At 41.7% G+C, this 25,594-nt stretch overlaps 1 protein-coding gene across 10 annotated transcripts in view; it reads right to left on the bottom strand.

Moving 5' to 3' along the window:
- The window catches only part of adgrl1a (adhesion G protein-coupled receptor L1a), a 234,461-nt gene that overhangs the window by 162,809 nt on the left and 46,058 nt on the right, over window positions 1-25,594 (bottom strand). For 7 of the 10 annotated variants that reach the window (XM_078797090.1, XM_078797097.1, XM_078797092.1 and 4 more), the window contains exon 1: window positions 13,459-14,123. The gene's annotated coding sequence lies outside the window, so the exon portion shown is untranslated. Of the gene's footprint in view, window positions 1-13,458; window positions 14,124-25,594 lie in introns of those variants that run through there. The other 3 variants (XM_078797093.1, XM_078797098.1, XM_078797091.1) reach the window with 2 other exon arrangements.

Genomic DNA, 25,594 nt, shown 5'->3' with positions numbered 1-25,594 from the left:
TTTGCGAGTTAGCATGTGTCTTAAGACCCTGCAGTTGCGCAATATGTTGTAAATAAAAAGAGTATAAATGTGACTATAGTCGTGTTTTGTCATGTCTACAGGGCTCTAATAATGCTTTGTTCATTTTAATCTGAAAAAAATAATTTGTCTACCCACCAACTATATGTGGTTTCTTAAGTTTTTATTATTTGCCGTTTTATTATTATTATTATATTTATTTATTACTGATTGATTGATTTTCTTTATTCTTGATTTATTTATTTTTCATCTTATTTTGTGCAGAAAAATAAAAATTAAGATATTTGAGAACAGTGGAATGTTTTATCAGAGCTTTTCTTGTAGAAAATCGGAACCAAAGCATTGAAAAAGTTTGTATATTTTTCTGTTTTTAATAAATGCGTTTTTTTGTTTGTTTTTTGGGGGGGGGAAACCTGATGCGGCCCAGCCTTGCCCAGACCCTAGCTCCAGTGGCCCCCAGGTAAATTGAGTTTGAGACCCCTGATATAGGCATTGGTCAGTGAGACATAAGAAATGCCATCCCACCCCTGCAACGCATAAGCATCATCTTACTACAGGGTTCCAACCCCCCCCTGGAGTAACGCAAACTAGCCCAGACTGGTGCTGTACTTGTACCAAGCCTGCGTACATGCATGCATGCATGCATGCATGCATACACACGCCTAGTGTGTAGTACATGCAGCGAGCGTTAAGAAAAGAAATGTCTGCACATGCTGGCCTGCAGAGCAAGCTGAGAGGTGCCTTCCAGGGGGGAGGACGATATGGTGAGTCTCCCAGGAAGCCGGGCTTGGATAAACATGCTTGCCTCCCTCATTAGGGGCAACTCCTTACACTCCCATCCCGTCTCTTCTCTTCTTCTCCACTTGCCGCCTTTATCTCCCTTTTTTTCCCCCCCTTCTCATCACGCAGGCCGCCCGCTAACTCCAGGCCTTTGCCGCTTCATCCTCTGCATGCAACTCATTGTATCCAGATTATTTCTCAAAGGGGGGGCTGCTATGCTCGAGCTCTCCACCACCACGCCGCCTTATCTCGCTCATCAAGTGGGGGTTTGAAGTGGCTTTTTGGCAAGCAGGTGGCCCCTCTGGGGAATGAGCGCTAAGACATAGCGGGATGGCGGCAGGTTGTGGGAACTTTTTTTCTACCACCCTGACCTACATGTATATATGTTGTATATTACCTGTAATTATTACCGCTCACATATCCAAATGTAGGTCATTAACCTTTTGTCTCCCCCCGCCACATCATGCAGGGATGTGCCTTTGTGTCAATCACATTAAACATGCCATTAAACACGCAAGTGGGGTGTTCGTCTTTCGCAACGAGACTTATTGTCGCCATTATTTCCCTTCCCTGCTGTCTCGTGTTTGAGCTAAAGTGCCTTATTATCACTTTAGCACATTTTCCTGTGCTATACTACAGACGTGCTTTTATAGAGCGGGAAATGCAGTTCAATGATTTTCTTGTTTTTTTTTTTTTCCTGCAGCGATTAATTATTTTGACAATGTCACAAATTCTCTTGATTTGTGTCAAGTTGTGTGCATTTGTATAATAAACAAATAATAGTAGAATAAAAAAAAAGGAGTTCCAGGTTCAAACTATCACCATAAAGCATTTGGAAGTGGGTGTCCTAGTTTTAAATGACATTTGTGGCGCCCGCCCCCCCGATGGGTTGTGCTCATGCTGTTTTGGAAAACAAGCTAGCATACATGTAATAAAGTATTCCTCAATGTTTTGGAATAATTACACAAATGCTCAATGATTTATGCACAATAACTTGGCCATCTTTGCTTGATGGCGGCCATGTTTTTCAACCAGTCTAGCTCCGATTTTACATACACTTATTTTAAGGTGTGGACCAAATTTGGTATTGATTCGGTAAAACAACCTGAAGTTACTGTGGGGGTTTTGTAAAGCAGCATTAAGCTGTGTGCGAAGTTTCAAGCCAATCAGTTGACTTATAGAGTCAAACTGTGGGGTTTAATAGCAGCATTTGTCTAATACACACTAGCATGGTTTTTCAAAATTATATTCATTAATAAATCATACTGTTTCGTGCTTGAACACGGCTTATTATTAGAAATATCCATATTTAAGCAAATGTTGGGTAATTTGTATAAGGTGCTACTTTTTTCTGTAACTTTGAACCTTGTGGCTAATCTATGACCATGTTCTAATCCACTGACATCTATATTTCAGAATTAATACTAATTGTTAAAATATTATGACCTTCATTAGTCAGTTGCACTTTCTGTCAGGAGCAAATCACAAGCTACAAAGGAACTCACAACAAGCTTGTCAACCATCAAAAATCACTGTGTCATCCTAGTTAAATGCCAAAATCATCACACAGCAACTTAACACTCAAAGGGTAGCTAAGAAATATACAATAATAATAATATCTCAAAATATGCAATAATATCCATAATGCATTTCATTGGCCAATGACAAGCTGCCATGCCACCATAGGACTCATGAGTTCAACTCCCCTGGTGCAAGTCTTAGAGTTCTTATGTTGTAAAGTGTGCTTATTTATGCCTATGTTGACAAGGGTTCCTTTGCATTCCCCCCGAGGAGCATCCACCTCCCTTCTCCTCTTCTTCTTCCGTTTCCTCTCCTATTTAATCACCCAGTCATCCAGTCCTGTCTACCCCCTGTCTGTGTAATGTATGTGTATATATATATATATATATATATATGTACGAAAGGGTAATTGCACAATTTCGCTTCTTCATCTATATGTGACGAGCAAGGGTCATTCTGATTCAGATTCTGAAAACATCACAAAGTGACAGTATCGCTGTGCAAAAAAATTTTTATGATCATTACAGGCATTTTTTCTTACTTTTGTAACGCTTCTTTTTACTCTTGTGTGTTAATACTGTTCAAATGTTAATTAAACCATCACCTGTACAGTCAATCAAAAGTCAGACAGTATTTTATTTTCCAATTATGCTAGTCATCAAGCAGCGGAGTAGGCTCTACTTCCTAAGAGGAATAGAAAAGCCTCAAATGCAATCTTGGTACTGAAAGGATAGATTGAGGGGAACAAAAATAAATAAAGAAATAAATAAATCCGCCACCAATGCAGCTTGTTTGTGCAGAGCTCATTACCACAGCTTCTCAGTGCTGCGGGGGTTAAAGTGCAGCTGAGTGAAAGCAGAAATTATTTGTTTTCCAAAGGTTTTTGTCGCTCGATATACTGCAGAGATGTGCAAAAAAAAAAAAAAAGTCAGACACACGCTGGACAGACTCATACTTTAAATTGTTGGGATGAAGATCGTTCTGTTTTTTATACAGTACGTTGAGCTACTGAAATCACCAAAACAAATAGTGTATTCATTCTAATTTGATAGAATATTCTGCAATAAATTACCTTCAACAAGTTATGCTAGCGTAGCTTTTCTCAATGTTACATACAGTTTACTGTATATTACGCAAAACATTATCATTTTTTCTACTTATTGTACACAACAGATTTTGCTGGGGTCAGTTTTGTCCAATTAACATTGACTAGCATAGCTTATATGCTACTAAGCCTGTCACCATAACAAATTCATTCATTTTAGTCATGAGAGTGTCATTCATATTTGAACCAAATTGGGTCTGTGGCACTCACCTTAAAAACTAATTGCATTTCTGCTGTCATGTTAGCGTATGCTAGCTCACGGAGCTAACTGTAGCTAGTGTAATAGCTAGCGTAGCTGGTAGCCCGGCCGCCATAAAGGCTGAATGTGATAAGAGCCCACTCTCTCCGTTCATTCCACTAAAATATATATAGCCAAAATATATATACAAACGTAACATGTTTACCAATCAAGTTAGCCTTTTTTTAATATAGCCTTTGGCTAGCATAGTTTCGCTAAAATAACAGGTTTATCGATGAAGTTAGCCTAATTTTTTTTAGAGATCATTCATATTTACACAATTTTTGTTTACACGGGTTTTGCTAAAAATAAGCAAATTATTAATTAAATTTTCCCATGTATCGATTTATGATGACAGACAATGCAACAATTTAATTATTTTTTTAATATAGCCTTAGTAATATATGCATAGGTACACTAAACATAATATGTTTACCAATCAAGTTAGCCTTGGCTAGCACAGTTTCGCTAAAAAAAACAGGATTATAGATGAAGTTAGCCAAAATTTTTTTAGATAATTAATATTTTTACAATTTTTGTTCATGGTTTCGCTGATAAATTTATGAATTAATTTCACCTAAATAACATGGACTAGCCGAGTTTTGCTAAAAGTAAGCAAATTATTAATTACATTTTCCCATTTATCGATTTATCATGACAATGCAACAATTTAATTCTTTTTTAATGTAGCCTTAGTAATATACGCATAGGTACACTAAACATAATATGTTTAACAATCAAGTTAGCCTAGGCTAGCATAGTTTCGCTAAAATAACAGGTTTATAGATGAAGTTGGCCAAAAAATTTTGAGATCATTCATAATTTTACAATTTTTGTTCAGTTTTGCTGATAAATTTATGAATTAATTTCACCTAAATAACACGGACTAGTCGAGTTTTGCTAAAAATAAGCAAATTAATTCAATTATTCAATTATCATGACAGACAATGCAACAATTTAATTCTTTCTTAATATAGCCTTAGTAATATATACACATGTACACTAAACATAATATGCTTACCAATCGAGTTAGCCTCGGCTAGCATAGTTTCGCTAAAAATAGGTTTATAGATTATTTTTTTTAGATAATTCATATATTTACAATTTTTGTTCATAGGTTCGCTGATAAATTTATGAATCAATTTCACCTAAATCACATGAACTAGCCTAGTTTTTGCTAAAAATAAGCACATTATTAATTCAATTTTCCTAAATGTCATAGACTAGCATAATTAGGCTTTCAATACGTAGTTGGGCTTGACAGAACACATTTGTTTCACACATTAAAATAGCCTAAATGTAAAGTTTAATATAGCAACAAACCTACAACCTCCAAAGACAAAACAGACACAGATGCAGAAAAACCGGACATCTGGACAGCAGAGACCCATTGAAAGAGCATATGTCCAAGCATATTGGCAGCAGAGAAGCTCATGTACTTTTAAGCACGGCGGTGGGCAGAGGTGAACGTAAGAAACCAATAAGAGTTGTGTTTTCTAGCGGGGTGAGGAGTAGGGTTGGAAAGGGCAGTCTCAGGTGAGGCATGCAAAGTCCCAACATAATTATAATCCTTAATTAATCCACTCCGGATCTTTCCATCACAAGGGGAGGGGGGGGGGGGTACCTTCCTTGTCTCTTTTTTTTTTCCCTCACGGTAGTCCACCGCCATATACTGTACTCCACAGGGAGGGTTGCTAACACAAATCCGAACGCACCCTCAGACGCCCTCTGTGGAATAACCTCGACAGGTACACACACACACACACACAGTTGAAAATGGCATCAATGTGGACTTTTAGTCATTGACTTTTAAAGGAGGGTCAGTGCGAGACAGTGCAAAGAAGGATGTCTGTCATATTAAGACCAATGTACCGAGGACGAAAGGTGACAGTATTGATGCTGCCGTGAGAGCATCAGGTAAAGTGCTCACCATTAGCACTCAAGCCAATTAAAAAAAGGACCTGTGTCCATAAAAACATGAGGATTGATTGGACAAGCTATTAGGTCAATTGATCACCGCTCTCATCAGCGCTCATTTGAGAGTGCCTTGTCTTTTTTTTTTTTTTGGAAGGATGGGAAGGACGTGGGAAGCAAACATTTTAACGCCAAGACAGGTCTACTCACTAATAATGACCGTTTTCCATTGACGAAAGCATGTACTCTTCCACGGTAAAACCGCAGTTGGTCACTGCAATTCTAACAGTCATTGTCAAATTTGATGTTTTACAGATAAAAATGACAACATCTGAAATATGCTGTTAATCCATGCTGTTTTGTGGTTGAAAACAGCCTCTTATTAGTAAAAAAAAATATGCATATTAAAGCAAATGTTATGTATTTTGTTCCCTAAATGAAGCATTGAAGCACAAAAAGGGCAAAATGAACTCAAAGGCAAATATGAGGCTTGCAGAACACATTAAAACATTTTGGGATGTTTTAATGTTCGGTGAGACACACAAGCACCAGACTATGTCAGCGGAACAACAGGCTTTTATTGCCTGGGTTTAAAGTACCTTGCGACAGGCACTGTAATCCCTAATAAAAACAGACTACCGTTGCAACCCACGGAACCCACGGCACGCTAAGACTCAACGCTGAACCACTGACATCACTTCCTGTCCACCGCCACTCACTTCCCCGACAGAACAAATTTATACAGTAGGAACATAATGGTTTATTTAAATTATGTCTACTATATTGGGGACCACTCATGTAAAGGTGACTATAGGGGTGTTATTTCATGTCTAGAGGGCTCTAATAATGTTAGAAAGCCATATTTACAACACCATATACAGTTTTTTTATGCTCCAACTACAAAAATATTCAATTTATAATAAATTCACTTATCACAGTTATGTATGAAAATAATTAACTGCAATAAATGAGGGAATATTGAATACGACCACACGGGGGAGAGCTTTGTAAAAAAGCAGGCTTTGCTACACATCCGAAAAAAAAGCTACAGATGTGGGCGCTCAATTAAATTAAATTATTTGTGCAATTTACTGTTTACGCTGTACGTTGTTGTTCATATTTGATGACATCGATTTATACTTCACATTATAATTATTATTATTTATTATTACACGACTGCTGTGTTATTGTGCAATGACAATAAAGGAAGTCTATCTGTCATTAGCCTTAAAGCTACAGACAGGCAAACGGCATGTTCCCAAAAGGGCTTATAAAAGCATTTTTAATCTGATTTCGGACAATATACGACACTTTTGAGACCTCTGAGACAAAATAATATAATATCGGACTACAAACACTTGAGTAGAGTATAGTATACAAGTATAGGAATAAACTGTCTATTGCTGTCGGCCTCCATTGTGCCACCATACTCTTGTCTGTATTTGTTGTTTGCTACTGGAGTAATAGCATCAGAATCGATTGTGCAGTTTTAAAGAGCCGCTGCTGCCCTTCTACACCTTTGGCAGTAACTGCCATGACCGATTTCGCTAAAATGCCAAACAACCAAGTAGGGCAAGGCTGTATTGATTGGGTGACATTATTGTCAAGAGGCTTCAGAATTATATTTGCCTTTAAAATCCATTAAATACATGCTAGGGACGGGAATACCGGCCAACAAAGTGAGCTGCTATCGAGATGAATAGGGCAAATCAGACGGGCTACAAAGCGGTGCAATCAAGACCAGCCATTACAAGATTACAGTGACATTACAAGTATTTGCTGGTGAAAATTGCCACGCTTTTCCAGTCTGAAGAACTCCAAAACACAAATCGCGACCAAGCCTGATTGTTCCCATTGATTGGTGCGTGGCCGGGGAGTCGGTGTCGCAGTCAATAGACACCACCCAAATACAGCAGTCACTCAATCCCATGTGTTGCTCCACAGTCCCCCCCCCCCCCAACAAACCCCCCCACACCCGCCCGACAACCATCCCAGCTAATTTAACACCCACTCAATTTATGAAAAAGAGTCCTCATCGATCGCTTTTGTGTGCGCGTGTCCGTGCGCTCTTGTTGCTCCCGCTCGTTTTCGCCACGCTGGCGCCTACATGTGCGGAAGGCTGGCAGCCACCGAATTGAATTAGCGTGGGGGGGGAATGGGTTTCCGGGAAAATGGAGGCCTCACTACGCCAACACTTGAGCCTTGCAAAAGCGAGGACCATTTCTCATAGTGTTTAGATTGCATTCTTTATTGCTTAAACCGCCATTATGAAAATTATAGTAAAAATCTTATGTTAACACTGCACTTCCTGTATTTAACATTTTCACATATTAGCATTTTCTAATTGGGAAAATAACATATATTCTATATATGTCTATATATAATAATAGACAGCTTTAGCACGGATAACATTAGTAACAACTGCCAAAAACAATGTATCATCATCCCTCAAAACTTCACAATTTTTCAAAATATTTTAATTATTAATTAAATTAGCACTGTTTTGTGGTTGACTACAAACTATTATTAATTTAAAATACACATATTCAAGCACTTTTGAAGTATTCTTGGCCTCAATTAAGCATTTTCAAGCATAAAAATGCTTAAATTAACAAAAATACAAATATAAGACGCATATAAGACGTATTATAAAGTGGTCACTATGTGTCAGTAACCTTACCTTCGTGAAACAATAGCCACTGTAGGAAGTACACTCCCGATGCTAACTTATTTTCTGTTATTATTTCTGTTTTATTGAGTAATAAGAGCATACAAGTGACTATAGGGGTGTTATTTCACATCTAAATGCTCTAATCATGTTAGGAACTATATTTAGAGGGTTGTAAACAGTTTTTTGTACTACTACTTAGTATGTAAATATTCAATTTCTAAATATGGAATCCTACTTTGTGGGAATTCACCTATCACAGCCGGGTCTGGAAACAATGAACAGTGATAAATGAGGGAATACTGTATAATATATGAGTAAAATCAGGATATAGATTAAGTAAAGGGTGTCCAAAGTGTTGCATTTTCAACAAAAAAAGCACAGCTCACCCAACTCAAAGCGGCTCCCTGGGTGAGCTCTTACATGCCCCCCCCAATTTGTGATTTATTACATTGACACAAATAAATATTAACAAAAACAAAAGAAAAATAACCTAAATAATTTTACCCTTGTCTTTAATTTGTAAGATAAAATATTTTTTTTGTTTATGTGACACTCAGACAAAGACAATCCTGGATTGAGCAATAATGTAATAAATCAATATTAATGAGTAAATTCGACATAAATGATATCAAACACTGTGGTTGCTAGCATTCTAAAACACCAGTTTTACTCCACATATTGATATGCTAAAAGTGTTCCACGTCGCCGCTCACATTTACGATAGAAAACAGCCAGTAATGTATTATGAAACCACAACTGAGTCATTTTTGATGGTAATAATTAGGTCCTGCAGCCATTTCCGCCACATTCTGTTGGGCGGGCGGTAAAACACTGAAACAGAACAATAAAGCATCACTATAATCGCAATGGGCTTCCTGTGCTGACGAGAATCATCAGACTTGCAACAATCAGTGCCAGGTCAACTGCAGCTACCTGTTTCTAGGTCAAGGATGGTAAAGATCTTGGAGGAAATGAACATCAACGTCCATGCACAGGATCCATAATTGGAAGGAATCGCAAGAGGAAAAGCCCCTTAATCAGTCCTCGCTATTAAGACGTTTAAATCATTAGCTATGAAAATCATCGACAAATATCACTAAATGCAACCCACGTGTACAAAGCCGAGAAAAAAAATTCAATTTTTTGCAACAGGCTGACTTGAATGGATTATAATTGCAAACAATCTTCCGAATAACAACAAATCAATATAAAGCACAGACAGGATTAGAACCAACAACGAAAAGTGACTTCCTGCCATCAGAGATTTCAGCTGACGAGGCTTGTCGGTCTAATCCAGGGGTCTCAAACACGCGGCCCGCGGGCCAATTGTGGCCCGCAGGACACTAGTTTGAGGTCCCCGCCTTGATTTGAAAGTTTAATGTTATTGCGGCCCGCGCAAGTTTGATATGTACGTATGCTGTATGGTATCATGTACCCAGAAAAAATTATTACGTTTGATTAATGTTCATGTTAAAGGTTAAATAACTGTTAATAGTTATCCTCCCTATCCGTGTGGAAGTGGTAAGTTTTTGGCTATTTAAGTTTAAAGGAAATAAATTGAAGGCTACCGTTTAGGTCGCTAGCTCTCTAGTTTGCGAGTTAGCATGTGTCTCAAGACCCTGCAGTTGCGCAATATGTTGTATATAAAAAAAGTATAAATGTGACTATAGTCGTGTTTTGTCATGTCTACAGGGCTCTAATAATGCTTTGTTCATTTTAATCTGAAAAAAATTATTTGTCTACCCACCAACTATATGTGGTTTCTTAAGTTTTTATTATTTACCGTTTTATTATTATTATTACATTTATTTATTACTGATTGATTGTCTTTATTCTTGATTTGTTTATTTATTTTTCATCTTATTTTGTGCAGAAAAATAAAAATTAAGATATTTGAGAACAGTGGAATGTTTTACCAGAGCTTTTATTCTAGAAAATAGGAACCAAAGCACTAAAAAAGTTTGTATATTTTTCTGTTTTTAATAAATGCTTTTTTTTTCTGGGGGGGTGGAACCTGATGCGGCCCAGTCTCACCCAAACCCTAGCTCCAGTGGCCCCCCAAGTAAATTGAGTTTGAGACCCCTGGTCTAATCGGATATCATATCTAGACTCTCGGCACCACCATAAAAATAAGGAATCCAGTGGTTCCGCCAGCATGTTTGATTACACTGTAAACCACCTAGCATCCATTCTTGTACTTTTAATGATGTTATTCTTTTCCCCCAAAGGCCAGTGTGACTTTTACACAAGACCACCACTGTCCTTGACAGCTTCCAAACAAAAAGTCCGAATCAAGACTCATTTAAAGGCACCCCTGTTCTAATTCACGGTATTGCCGTGAAAATAACACTATGGCATTTTAGAACCTGGCGTTTCATTCTTGCAGGAAAAAAACAACATGGCTGCTGCCCTGAGGGCATGAAAGAATGGTATATCCTAGGTCATTTTTATGAAATTCATATTAGTGCTGTCTTTCTGATTAGTTTGCTATTAACATATTCATTGAGGAAGCCTTGTTAAAAGAGCTGTAGGGGGTGCATGCATACTGAAGAAGTGACACGCCAAGGAAACAACAGTATTCACTTTTGGGACATTTCTACCCCTCACCATCACATTTTATGTATGCATGGAGATTAAACATTTATATATACAGTATGTGTGTGTGTGTGTGTGTGATTTGCATGCATGCACCTTCACCTATGCATGAGCGAATAGCCATTTGTGTTTACCACATGCACTAAGCAGATCAGCAAAGTCATGTGAAATGAGGGGGGGGGGGGCAGGTCGGGTTCATATAAAGCACGGGTGGGCAATTTGTGGCGCATGGGCGACACGCAGGACGGCAACAGAATCTGATGTGGACTGCCATTCAATTCTAAAAACAAATTGTGTCTTTAATCATTCATTCATTCATTTTCTACCGCTTTTTTGTGTTTTTTTTAGGTGCTGGAGCCTATCCCAGCTGTGTTCGGACACCCTGGACTGCTGGCCAGCCAATCACAGGGCACATATAGACAAACAACCATTCACACTCACAATCATACCTATGGACAATTTGGAGTCGCCAATTAACCTAGCATGTTTTTGGAATGTGGGAGGAAACCGGAGTAGCCGCATAAAACCCACGCATGCACGGGGAGAACATGCAAACTCCACACAGAGATGGTCGAGGGTGGAATTGAACCCTGGTCTCCTCGCTGTGAGGTCTGCATGCTAACCACTCATCCGCTGTGCAGCCCGTGTCTTTAATCAGTGTAATAATTTTGATATCTGCCGATATACATAAAATCCCGATACCAGAGCTCTGTTAGCTTTAATATTATTATAATTGTAGCGTCTACGGAAGCCCGGAAGGTTACTCTCAGCCATGACTATGCTAAAAGAATATCATATGTCACCACAAAAAGTACTAGCTTCACAAACAACATCACACATACGGCATTGTGTGTCAGGAGTTTATGATGTCCAACTATTCTTTGTGGCCGTTAAGGCGTCAGGCGTGTGTGTGTGTGTGTGCGGCACGAGAGAGGACGACAACAGCTACAGTTTGCTGATATCCCGTTAGCTACGTTTGCTGACAGCACTAAAGCACAGAAATGGCTCATGGATCGGAAAAGCTACGCAATGTGGTATCGGAAATTTCCGATAAGTGAATTACTCCAATATCGGAATCAGACACGGTCATACACATATATATATAAAAAAATAATAAGTTATATGTTGGAAGGCAGGGGTGTTTAAAGTGTAGGCCGAGGGTCATTTGGGGCCCACAACTAGCTTTTTTCTGGCCCCTGGCATAGTCTCAAAATTAAATGAATTGATTAATAATTAGCTATATTATGTACTGACTGACATGGGATTGGCTTTAACATAACACACACCCCTGTTGTAAGATATTAAAAGGTCAACCAATCCAAATAAAGTATATACAGTATACACTCCAAGTAGTACTTGCTTGCACACTAAATACTACGGTTTCAATTGTGAGCAGAATCTAATTACGCCCGGCGACTTCGTTAAGAGTCTGACGCCTGTTAATGCCATGCTAATGTGTGAATAATATTCAGCCTCTGAGAGCCGGGAATAATTTTTTTCTGATGGCGATTTGACGCACAGACAAGGAGGAAGTAGTGGTGGTGTTGGTGGTGGTGAGGGGGGGGGCTAAATCCCTCTGTCTTCCCAGGGAGGTTATTTGGCAGTAAACCAATTCTGAGTCTGGCTTCTTGAGCGGCCAGATAACGCCATCAGACAGTTGCAATATTGCCGTTTTTTTTTTTTTTTTTTTTTTAGCCACCTGAAGATTTGAATTTATAATAGCAGACACGGCAATTTTCCGAGGCTATGAATTGGCAGGACAATGTCAGCATGGTGGAAATAACAGCTTTCTAGCTGGCTTTGTTGTCTTACCTTAATACTACCCCGCTTCAATTTTATCACAATAACACAGAGAGAAGGGGTTTGGGGGAGGGGGGGGGGGGGACAAGAGGTTTAATTTCTACCACAATAACACCGCAACACGGGCTGCCTGTCAGTGGATTTTTTTTTTTCCTTCTTTTATTATTAGATGTTTTATTATGCGAGGGAATTAGATCAGCATAGCACAATATTCACCGTATGAACCCTAGGATGAAATGTTTAATTACAGCTAGACGAGCGTTGTTTTTTCTTGTTTTATATCACAAGGAAAATGAGACATTTATCATCGTAAAGCATGCACGCTTCACATACTAAAAAGTTACATTGAAAGCTAAATTAAAAAGCACAAGTCCATTTGCTGCCGGGGAACATTTGTCAAGGACTCCTTGGGGGGGGGGGGGGTGAGGAGGAGGAGGGGGGGTCTAACGTGCCTCCCTCCCTCCTATTCCACCTCCTCTTGCTGAGGGCAAGCGGCCTACAGGTCATGATTTGACAAGGTGGAGGATTAATGGTGTACTCTGGATGGGATGTTCAGTAGTTCACTTTGAGGCTCTCTTAGTCAATAATGGCTACAAAAGTCATACACATAAGAAAAGTGGGGGATGCGTTCGTAATAAAATTAAAAAAAAGATATATAGATATGAGTCCATATATGTGCTCAAAAGCCCCACCAATGTAATGTAATGTATATCCAGAATGCAACCGACAGCACATGCAACCTGCATAGAATGACTACATTGTGCATATGCATGAATATAATATAATATAGAATAAAAAAAACAAGCTTTTTCCTACCTCTGCTCCTCCAATGTTGTTCTCTCTATCTTGGATGCTCACTGTCTCTTCATTCATTCATTCATTCATTCATTCTGGCGTCCCGCCTCACTTCTTTGCACGCTTCTTCTTCTTCTTCTCTCCTCCTCCTTTCTGGTGGCACCTTCGTGCGGATGCATACGAATTAAAAATTAATAGCAGCCTGCTATCATCAAAACAACGTTTTATGTCAAAAGAAACAAAATAAAGAAATATAAGATTGCAAGGGGAGGTGGGTGTCGATCCTTCAGAGATGGAATAGGTGCTGATTAAAATGTGCCCGAGTGGGCATCATCCAAATAAACAACGACGACAGCATCGTCCTGGTTAAAAGATAAAAGCACACGAATTGAAATGACACCCAAGTTTCAAGTGAGAAAAATAAAAGACAAAAAAAAAAAATGAAGTTGTTTCTAAAATGTCCTTGGTGGTTCCCCCTAGCCGGGAGAGTGTCGTCTCCTCGCCCCGCTTGGCAGCCTCAAATAGGACGGACGGACGAGGAAAGGGGAAGGAGGCGCCGTGTGCGCACTCGCTCTCTGCGCCGATGTGCTGCGCACCACTGACGCACACACACTCAGCGGTTCGTTTTCTCTCCCTTCCTCCGTCTTCAAGCACACACGCACACTCCCACCCCCCCCCCTTTCTCTCTCTAACGCGCCGAAAGAATCCACATGCTGCTTTTTGGAGCGCTGCTGCTTTGCTTTGGGCCGCTTGGTTCCTGACATTAAAACCAGCTGGCGCCTTCGTCGTTGTCTCCCTTAGTTGAACACGCCCCCGATGACCATATAAGGGAAATGGCTGTTTAACTTCTGTCCTCGTGCCAGCCAACACTTTGATACATCCACTGTTAATGCATACGCATACTATTATGTACGTCATTTCCTTGTTATTTTTAACTACATTTAACTAAAGTGATTTTAACTACTTAAATAGAACTTTTTTTTTTACTTTAATAAATTGAATTGGGCGGCACGGCGGACTAGTGGTTAGCGCGCAGACCTCACAGGCGAGGAGACTAGGGTTCAATTCCACCCTCGGCCATCTCTGTGTGGAGTTTGCATGTTCTCCCCGTGCATGCGTGGGTTTTCTCCGGGTACTCCGGTTTCCTCCCACATTCCAAAAACATGCTAGGTTAATTGGCGACTCCAAATTGTCCATAGGTATGAATGTGAGTGTGAATGGTTGTTTGTCTATATGTGCCCTGTGATTGGCTGGCGACCAGTCCAGGGTGTACCCCGCCTCTCGCCCAAAGACAGCTGGGATAGGCTCCAGCATCCCCCGCAACCCTCGTGAGGAAAAAGCGGTAGAAAATGAATGAATGAATGAATGAACAAATTGAATTGAATAAACTGAGAAAAAAATGTTAAAGAACAAGCAGTAAAGAACAAACTGCTCATCCAGGTGTAGGACCCGCCAAACATACTTGCTCACGGTGCACCAAAACAAACACACAACACGTCCACAGCAAGTTAAAGCATCATATAAATCAACATTACATTGTTACTTCAAACGGCTATTTTCAAATGCCCGCAAGGCCTGCTGGGTAAGCCAGCTGCAACAACAATATGAACTATCCATTCATTCATTTTCTATATCCTCATTAAGGGTTCCGCGGGCATGCTGGAGCCTATCCCAGCTGTCTTCAGGCGAGAGGAGGGGTCCACCCCGGCCGGACTGGTGGCCAGCCAATCACAGGGCACATATAGACAAACAACCATTCACACTCACATTCATACCTATGGATAATTTGGAGTCGCCAATTAACCTAGCATGTTTTTGGAATGTGGGAGGAAACCGGAGTACCCGGAGAAAACCCATGCAGAGATGCCCAAGTGGGGAATGGAACCCAGGTCTTCCCGATCACCTGACTGTGTGGCCAACATGCTAACTACTCGGCCACAATATGAACTTTGAAAAATAAAACATTGCATATTCCCACTACCCAGCATGCCTTGCAGCGGGAATATATGTTTTTTTTCTTCCTGTATTTGTATGCCCACATGGTGCAATAGGTAGGATACTTTGTGTGTCATGTGTGTTGACTATTTTGCAGACTCTAGTCGCCAGCTACAGTTTTGATATTATTTTTTTTAAAGGAATTTAGTAATGATATGGCGGATTAAGACACAGGCCGCAGTTTGCCCACCCTTGCTTTAATGTAAAACAGCAGCAGGGTAAGTGTAAGGCGAGTTTGACGCCCAGAGTCAACTTTTAAAGTGCATGCAGACGTAGATAAAGCTACTGTCATTTTGTAGCATTGAGTAAAATTAAATCCAGAAGTTTCCTACAGCCACAACTCTTCACGCCAGTGTCGTCTGGACATAACAGAAAAATTCCAAGCCAAAATGGCATCCGCTGGGTTGAAAAAGTAGGTTATTTTTACATGTTGCTATATTTACTAGCTTCAATTTCATACAAAGCGTCTAAAATATACTAAATATACAAAAATATTCCAATATAAGATAATACGTATATAAACCATTATCACACACAGAGGAACGAGCACTTCCAACACATTTTCTGTTATATATTTGTCATTTCTGCATGATTTCTGCCGCCATTCCGATACCGCTCTGAGTGGCATTCCCATCTGAGTGAAAGTAAACCAAACTTGCAGATGGACCGAGACCCAAAAGACGCGTTCTAGCAGAGGAAACACACCAGAGTTCCTCTTAGGTGTGAAAACTCCCTTATTCAGCACTTTATAGTAAGCGTCATGCATTAAATCCCCCAGTAGGACTGAATTAAACCTCATTTTTTGGTCTTCGCTATATGCAATAATCTTGTTCTTCACGGAATATCGACTCCAGAGGTCAACGTTTATGAACCTGGAAGTGTCACGTAACAATAACATTGCCAATAATGCAAAACAATTTGAATAAACACCGCTGGGATAGGTCACACTGCCAAATGAATTTAAGGATATGACCGTGGTTTGGAGATATAGCACCATTGTTGTTGCATTGTGGACATTTTTTGGATGTTCTTTTGTCGGGTTCTGTTAGGATTGCTCGGAGTACAGACTGTATAGGGCTGTATAGCCACTACTCACAATTGACCTTCATGGGCTGCCTGACTCAATGCACCAATAAACCGCAAGCATAATATCGTTTGGGCTTGATGGCAACACACACATACAAATACTGTGTATGTGTATGTGTGTGTGTGTGAGACACCAGAGAAGACTTCAAGCAGAGTAAAGCCCAGCCCAGTGGACAAGTGTCCCGCTAAAGAAGCAAAACGTGAAGAGATTTACAGTGTCTACGAGCAGCACTTGTACATCACACCCCGGTCTCTTAGCAACAACAATAGAGACGGCACAAAACACACAAGGCGAGTGTTAATCTGAGAGGCGCACACTGGCAAGCCAACCTTGCTTTAAATAAGATGAGGTTTTCTAGAAAGAGGCTTTAATGCGCAAACTTTGACGACTTGCGCTGACAGCAAATCCATCAGGAATCATGTACAAGGTATTGTTTGTGGTTTTGAGTGAGACATAACTGACAGATGTCAGCAGCAGGGAAGTGACAGCTACAAGTCGCACTGAGCTTTAAAAATTGTCAAAATTCAGCACATTTGACCTGCCTATACTGCCAGTGACAGACATTGAACAGGAGAAATGTAAAAAAATGGCAATAAATAGTAGTTTTAATTTGGATAGAGCACTAAAAATGCAGAAAAATTAAAAATGTTTTTATAATTATATTGAATGTGTTTATATTTTTTTTCCTGACAAAATTTAAAAATAACATTTTTGCTAGTTACTCCAAACAAACTCCACACAAGATGCTAACATGCTAACCACTGTTCCAATGCTAAACACACACACACTTGCTGCTGGTCCAACTTATCAAAAAAGAACAACTTTCTAGTAAAATGACAACTTCATATTTCAACTTCTTGTAAGTGCAACTTAATTCTCATCATTACACAACTACACTCATCCAAGAGGTCACAAAAGACCCCACAACCACAGCCAAAGGACTGCAGGTCCTATCCAAGAGGTCACAAAAGACCTCACAACCACATGCAAAGGACTGCAGGCCCCATCCAAGAGGTCACAAAAGTACCCGCAACCACATTCAAAGGACTGCAGGCCCCATCCAAGAGGTCGCAAAAGTCCCCGCTACCACATTCAAAAGACTACAGGCCCCATCCAAGAGGTCGCAAAAGACCCCACAGCCACATCCAAAGGACTGCAGGCCCCATCCATAGACGTCACAAAAGACTCCGCAGCCACATCCAAAGGACTGCAGGCCCCATCCAAGATGTCACAAAAGACCCCACAACCACAGCCAAAGGACTGCAGGCCCCATTCAAGAGTTCACAAAAGAACCCACAACCACATCCAAAGGACTGCAGGCCCCATCCAAGAGGTCACAAAAGACCCCACAGCCACATCCAAAGGACTGCAGGCCCCATCCATAGATGTCACAAAAGACTCCGCAGCCACATCCAAAGGACTGCAGGCCCCATCCAAGATGTCACAAAAGACCCCACAACCACAGCCAAAGGACTGCAGGCCCCATTCAAGAGTTCACAAAAGAACCCACAACCACATCCAAAGGACTGCAGGCCCCATCCAAGAGGTCACAAAAGACCCCACAGCCACATCCAAAGGACTGCAGGCCCCATCCAAAAGTCACAAAAGACCCCAAACAAATAACTGCAGGCCTCACTTGCCTCAGTTAAGGTCAGAAGAAAGACACTGGGCAAAACCAACCTGGACCAAAACCCCGGCTGGATAAAACCAACATTAAGACTGGTCTTGTGTCCCACTACATCCGACGTAAAAGTAACGTTGAGGACATTATTGTAGTAAAATGGCAACTGTATGAAGTACTGGATGTAAGTACAGAATATCTGTTAAAACATTTTAGTGGAGTAGTAGTACTAGTAGTAGTAGTGCAAATAAGAGGACACAGTACCGATTGCCATTCCGGATATGACCATGTTGATACTTCCAAAAAGTGAGCAAAGTCACCAGGGGAAGACAAAAGATCTCAACTTCACAGAGACGACTCGAATCGATCCCAAAATAAATTGATTGTTGACATTTTTATCCCAGCCAACAAAACCTTTTCCAAAGCAAAGGTCAGTGGCTTCAAATATCACGATCCGCCGTCCATCCAGACCACCCAGATTGTCATGTGCAGCGTTCAACACTGAATTATCATCCAGAATATCCAATTTTAATATTATAGAGGATATTATATTTGGGTGTTCCTTGTGTAAACAAAGTACGGCATTGATGGACGCCCCCAACACCGGCACTGAATCACATTCAAAATGGCCTTCAATTGTCACAACTCACATTATCATAATACGTTTCCTGCTTTTTCTTGCAGATGTGCATGTTGATAAACGGAGGCGGCCCAAAAATACACAAGCGAAGCGGGCAAAATGAAAAGATAAACGTGGCGGCGTCCTTCATTGTTTTTTTTTTGTTTTTTTATCATAATGGTGCAATCTCACACTCAAAATGTGTCTTTGTTCAAACTCATTATTTCTCTGCACTGGTGTTCCATCTTCTCTGAGGGAGATTTAAAAAGTATAAGGTGTAAATGGATACAGCTGGTAGAGTTGAACTCATCCCGCATCATGTATGACAAATGCTAATGTTATGTTATTTACATAACACCATGCTCTATTTGCACCTCCATAGTACCTACTGTATATTGCAGCGGGAAAAGAAACATCTCTTATATTGTTTATTAGCAGAACTGTTTACATTACTGTGTAGTTCACTTTAAATGATGAGCCATGTGGGAATTACTGTTATTATTGGAGTAAATTGCTATGAATACATTTACAACACAACCAATGCAATAATGCTGAAGAGGCAGTAATAGTTATTCATTTAACAATGTGGTTGTAGTTAACAGTGTGGTTGCGCAACCGCACTGAATTATAGTCTGAGGTGTTTTAATACAGGTGTGGATAACTTACGGTACATGAATATTAATCTGCTGTCGCGCCAAAATTCACGTTATGTAATGTTACTCTTCTACTCCTGAATCATTCATTCATTTTCTACCATTTATCCTCACTAGGGTCGCGGGTATGCTGGAGCCTATCCCAGCTGTCTTCGGGCAAGAGGCGGGGTACACCCTGGACTGGTCGCCAGCCAATCACAGGGCACATATAGACAAACAACCATTCACACTCACATTCATACCTATGGAACTCATACCTATGGACATAGGGAAAGAGTGAGCTAGGAAGGCTACCAATGCTTTACTTTATTTTAGTTTTATTGTACTCCTCCAACTAATAGAAAAACCTGGTTTGAAATTTGAGAACTGTCTCAAGCTTTTCCTTCTATCAAGTTTAACATTCATTCATTCATTCAACCCCCCCAAAGTCGCCAGCCAATCACAGGGCACATATAGACAAACAACCATTCACACTCACATTCATACCTATGGACAATTTGGAGTCACCAATTAACCTAGCATGTTTTTTTGGGAATGTGGGAGGAAACCGGAGTACCGGGAGAAAACCCACGCATGCACGGGGAGAACATGCAAACTCCACACAGAGATAGCTGAGGCTGGAATTGAACTCGGGTCTCCTCGCTATGAGGCCTGTGTGCAAACCACTATTATTTTTCAGACAAATACACCACATGGCGGCGCCGTTATTAAACCCCATAAGTCAGATTGAAAGCCGCATGCTGGGGATCTAGGTCGTATTTCCTGTGTGGAGTTAGCATCTTCTCCTGGTACTATGGCTTCCTTCCACATCCCACAAAGGTTAACTGGAGTTGGTTTTTTGCATTTTTTTTTGGGGGGGGGGGGGGGGGGGGGTGAATGAATTAAATCAGATTTACTTGAAATTTCTCACACAAATCACCAAATTTACTCGACACTTGTAGGGGACCAATAAGCATATTTGAGATTTCTGGAAAAATATGGCCGCCCGTCATGCAAAACGTCTTTGCAGGGGCGGGACTTAGCAAATATTTGTCCATAAGTCATTGAGCATTTGTGTTTAGCAAATGTTTATGTTGAGCAATGTTTATGTTGTAGTATAGATGCACGATGGACGAGTGGTTAGCATGTTGGCCACACAGGCCTGGGTTCAATTCTCTGAATTTGCATGTTCTCCCCGTGCATGCGTGGGTTTTCTCCGGGTACTCCGGTTTCCTCCCACATTCCAAAAACATGCTAGGTTAATTGGCGACTCCAAATTGTCCATAGGTATGAATGTGAGTGTGAATGGTTGTTTGTCTATATGTGCCCTGTCATTGGCTGGCGATCAGTCCAGGGTGTACAGCTGGGATAGGCTCCAGCACCCCTGCGACCCGTGAGGATAAGCGGTAGAAATTTAGAAAATTTATGAATGAATGAATGTTTATGTTGTGGTATAGACGCACGATGGGCGAGTGGTTAGCATGTTGACCACACAGACCTGGGTTCAATTCTTTGAGTTTGCATGTTCTCCCCGTGCATGCGTGGGTTTTCTCCAGGTACTCCGGTTTCCTCCCACATTCCAAAAAAATGTCCATAGGTATGACTGTGAGTGTGAATGGTTGTTTGCCTATATGTGCTTTGTGATTGGCTGGCGATCATTCCAGGGTGTACCCCGCTTCTCGCCTGAAGACAGCTGAGATCCAGCACCCCTCGCAACCCTCGTGAGGATAAGCGTTAAAAAATGAATGAATGAATGATTTAATAAAACAAAATATTGTATTTTAATATTGTATACTAACTGTGGAACTCCGTATTGTGTTGTGTTGTTAAAACATAACCAAATACCTATTTTCATAATATGAAGATCAATATCCTATTTGTGACGGCTGCCGGAAAAACATGAAAATATTTTACTCTGCAATCAGCATCCCTGGAGGAAGTCTTTTTTGGAGTGGGGGGCTTTCATGCATGGCCTTTATATTCATCCCAGCGCAGGAGAAGACAGCCTGTAGGCGTATAGATATGAACCCTGTGTCAAGGAATGGAGGAGAAAAAAATAAAAAACCTGCAAAAAGAACAACCTGTATGGCATTTCCAGGCAAGAAAAAAAGAGCTCAAGAGTCCGACAAAGCCAAATAGATTTCAGTATTCGATTTCGGCAAAGCGTCGGTGTAACACCTCAGCTTTCATAGCGCAAGCCCCCGTGGCCGCTCATGCTCTTTGCACACAAACGAATGAAGCAAACCATCATATCCAGGCGTCCATAAAGACACCAGGAGCGGGGGACCAGCTTCTCCATATCTCATTTCCTCCCTCCCTCCCCCATTCTCAATGTCTCTGTCCCCCCCCCACCCCCCATTCTGCAGTCCAACACAGTCCATTATCTGCTCTTAGTACTAATTGGTGTATTAACGCCATGCTGTGGGTGACACAGCGAGAGAGAGAGAGAGAGACAGGGTGAGAGGATGAGTAGGAAAGGATGCGGGATGAATGCGAATGAGACGCAACTCTGAGGGGGGGGTGGGGGGGGGGGGGCGAGTGTGACTCTGCAGGGGTGAGAGGATGGGAGGCCAAGGTAAATCTTTTCAGCTGCACAAGTGGTTAAGAGCAGCGTAGGAAAGAAAAATGATGAGTGAAGAGGGGGAAGGAGAAGCGCGCAAAAAAAAAAAATCCTGTAATGGCTTTTTTTTTTTTTTTTTAGTTAGGTTGGCCTTCTCAGCATCGCTTTCACTGCTTCTTTCTCCGTCACCGCTCTCAAGCCAATTATCCACTCTCACTGGCGCCACTGGCAGCATACGGAAATGTAAATTGCAAGCGAGATGTTTATTTATTTTCTCCAAGATGTGTGCGAGGTAGGCAGCTCTTGGAGGAAGAGGAGGAGGAGGAGGATGAAAAGCAAGCCATGACAAACAACGAAGCCGTCTTTTTAGTCCTTGGTGGAATTGCGACGCTATTCGACGCTACGATACACAAAGACGCCCACAAGCAAATATTTAAGGGGGGGGCTTAAGTTGGCTGATACTCTTCTGAAAACCCAAATGAAGTTCGTGGCAACGTCATTACAACTACTTCAACTATAACCGAAACACTGTAAACCAAGGGTGTCCAAATAGCGGCCCGCAGCTTGTTCTTTATTGCTTTGTGTGTCATGTTCTGTTTTATAGTTATGGTTTTATTTTATGACTTCAGCTATGATTGTGTCTCTCCTTTAGATCCCCGATTTCCGGTTGTCGGCGGTACCGCGGGCCGCACCTGTTCCCATTGCTCTCATCATGGAGCAGTGGAGCAGTCAAACGATGTCTTCTTGTTCTGAACTCCTGAACTTATCTGGAGTTAACTAGTTTACCTGTGCATCCTACTACGGGGGCCACTCACCTGGCCTTTTTAGCCTAGCCTGTATACCCCTGTTTTTCTAGGCTTGCTTGATTTAATTTTTACCCCCAACCGGTGAGGTGTTGTTCCTCACTGAGCCTAACCTAAAAAAAAGAGTTTGTACAGAAGACCTGGGTTCGATTCTGTGGAGTTTGCATGTTCTCTCCATGAGTGTGTGGGTTTATGCCGGGTACTCCGGTTTCCTCCTACATACCAAAAAACATGCATGTTAGCTTCATTGTCTATATGTGCCCTGTGATTGGCTGGCCACCAGTCCGGGGCGTGCTCCGCCTCTCGCCCGAAGACAGCTGGGATAGGCTCCAGCACCCCCCGCGACCCTCATGTGGATAAGCAGTAGAAAGTGAATGAATGAATGTTCAGTGAGATACACAAGCACCAGACTTGCCAGAACAACAGGTTTCTCTGACAGATTCAAACTATCACATAAACAAGCACAATAATTCATTCATTTTCTGCAGCTTATCCTCACAATGGTCGCTCCTGGGGGTGCTGGAGCCTATCCCAGCTGTCTTCAGGCGAGAGGCGGGGTACACCCAGGACTGGTCGCCAGCCAATCACAGAGCATATATAGACAATTAACCATTGGAATTGAACCCTGGTCTCCTAGCTGTGAGGCCTGCATGCTAACTCATCCACTGTGCAGCCCGTATGAAAGATATTAATTCATTCATTTTCTACCGCTTATCCTCACGAGGGGCACTCGTGGGGGTGCTAGAGCCTATCCCAGCACCCCCAGAGGCGGGGTACACACCCTGGACTGGTCGCCAGCCAATCACAGGGCACCTATAGACAAACAACCATTCACACTCACATTCATACCTATGGACAATTTGGAGACTCCAATTAACCTAGCATGTTTTTGGTATGTGGGAGGAAACCGGAATACGTGAAGAAAACCCACGCATGCACGACGAGAACATGCAAACTCCACACAGAGATGGCCGAGGGTGGAATTGAACTCGGGTCTCCTAGCTGTGAAGCCTGTGTGCTAACCACTCATACACCGTGCAGCCCCTAAAAGGTTTTATTTCCTTTTGCTTACACATTTGGGTAATAAGAGTTTAAAAGTCAATATAGGGGTGTTATTTCATGTCTAGAGGGCTCTAATAATGCTTAAATATTCATTCATTTTCTACTGCTTATCCTCACGAGAGTTGCTGGGGGTGCTGGAGCCTATCCCAGCTGTCTTTGGGGGAGAGGCGGGGTACACCCTGGACTGGTCACCAAGCCAATCAATTTGGAGTCGCTAACTAACCTAGCATGTTTTTGGAATGTGGGAGGAAACCGGAGTACCTGGAGAAAACCCACGCATGCACGGGGAGAACATGTAAACTCCACACAGAGATGGGCGAGGGTGGAATCGAACTCTGTGTGGCCTGCGCACTAACCACTCATCCACAGGCACAACAATCCCTAACAAAAATACAAGCTAGTGTTGCATCCAGAACTTAATATGATGAATGAACTAAGCCGGCAGTTATTGAGCAGCACTGCCCCCAACAGGACTGGAGTGGAACAATCAACCATAACGTAGTCCTTACTCCCATTGCCTGTAATTAATACAAACAGACTGGAGCACAGGTGCACGTCCGACTCGCCCCCAGGGCCCTGGTGGGCTGTGCGCCCTCTGGAGTCCGCCGAGCTTCTGACAACTGAAACGGCGTCTGGACCGCATGTGACACTGAGACGTCTGCAGGCTGATTATTCAGATAAGCACATTCATCCTCCCGGGTGGAGGGAGGCAGAACGGAGGCGAGTGTTTTGTTTATTATCATTAAGCGCCGGCTCTGTTTGCCTGCGTCCTCGCCGCCTCGCTGCGCTCGCATCCCGCCCCCGTGGCGCCCGTGAAGCCGACTCCTCAAATACGTCATTTGCTCAATTATTTTCAATTATGCCGCCATTGCCGCTTCTGCCACCATCCCTTTAGTTCAATTGTGAGCAGAAATCACTTGTTGATTGACAGCGGGAGCTAATTAGAGGAGGAAGGAGAAACCAAAAAAAAAAAAAAAAACCCCAATGGTAATGAGGGCTGATTGGTGCCTCACAAAATGACTGGCTGGCTCTACACAGACAAACCTTGTACTCGTAAGTCTGTTTTACGTTTTTTTTTTCGTCTTATGTTGTACGCTACTTTTTACCATTTATCGCATTTTATCCTCAAAGATTTCCTTAGCTGCCTGCAGAAAATGGTGTAGTAGGAGAGCTTTCAAAGCGAGAACATGAATCCATCAAGGGTGCTATGTCTCTGACTGTGTGTGTGTGTGTGTGTGTGTGTGTGTGTGTGTGCCTTTAGCACATTTACTTCAAGGCAGCGATTTCTGCAGGTTTGAGAACAAACTCTTCAGAATCAATGACTAACTGCTCTGGAGCCTAATAGAGAGACACTGAAGAGCCTACACAGCCTGTTAAACATTGTTCATAGCTTCATGGTGGCATTTTCTCACAACACATATGATATACTGTGCTTCTATAACAGGGGTCTCAAACTTGCGGCCCCGCTAGTTTGAGGCCCCCCACCTTGATAGTAAAGTTTAATGTTGAAATGACAGCTTAAAGCTATGTGCACACCGGACACAATTAACATGATTTTGCCCCCAGCCCATACTGTTACCCTACCCTGTTACCCCGCCCTGTTTTGCTTTGGATTAGCAATGAAGCTAAAGGCTTATGACGCTGGGTACAAATAAATGCAGGAAATGATTTGGAATAAAAGGGAAAATACACGTCAAGATAAAGCATCTCATCAAACATGTTGTTAAAGTAACGACGCTGCTCCCAGATGGAACTGAGTACGATGCTAACTTGCTAAT

The sequence above is a fragment of the Doryrhamphus excisus genome, linkage group LG16 (genome assembly GCF_037039965.1).
Source record: "Doryrhamphus excisus strain RoL-2023G ecotype Guam linkage group LG16, RoL_Dexc_Guam_v1.1, whole genome shotgun sequence".
Taxonomy (NCBI): Eukaryota; Metazoa; Chordata; class Actinopteri; order Syngnathiformes; family Syngnathidae; genus Doryrhamphus; species Doryrhamphus excisus.
This window is presented reverse-complemented; position numbering and strand designations above follow the sequence as displayed.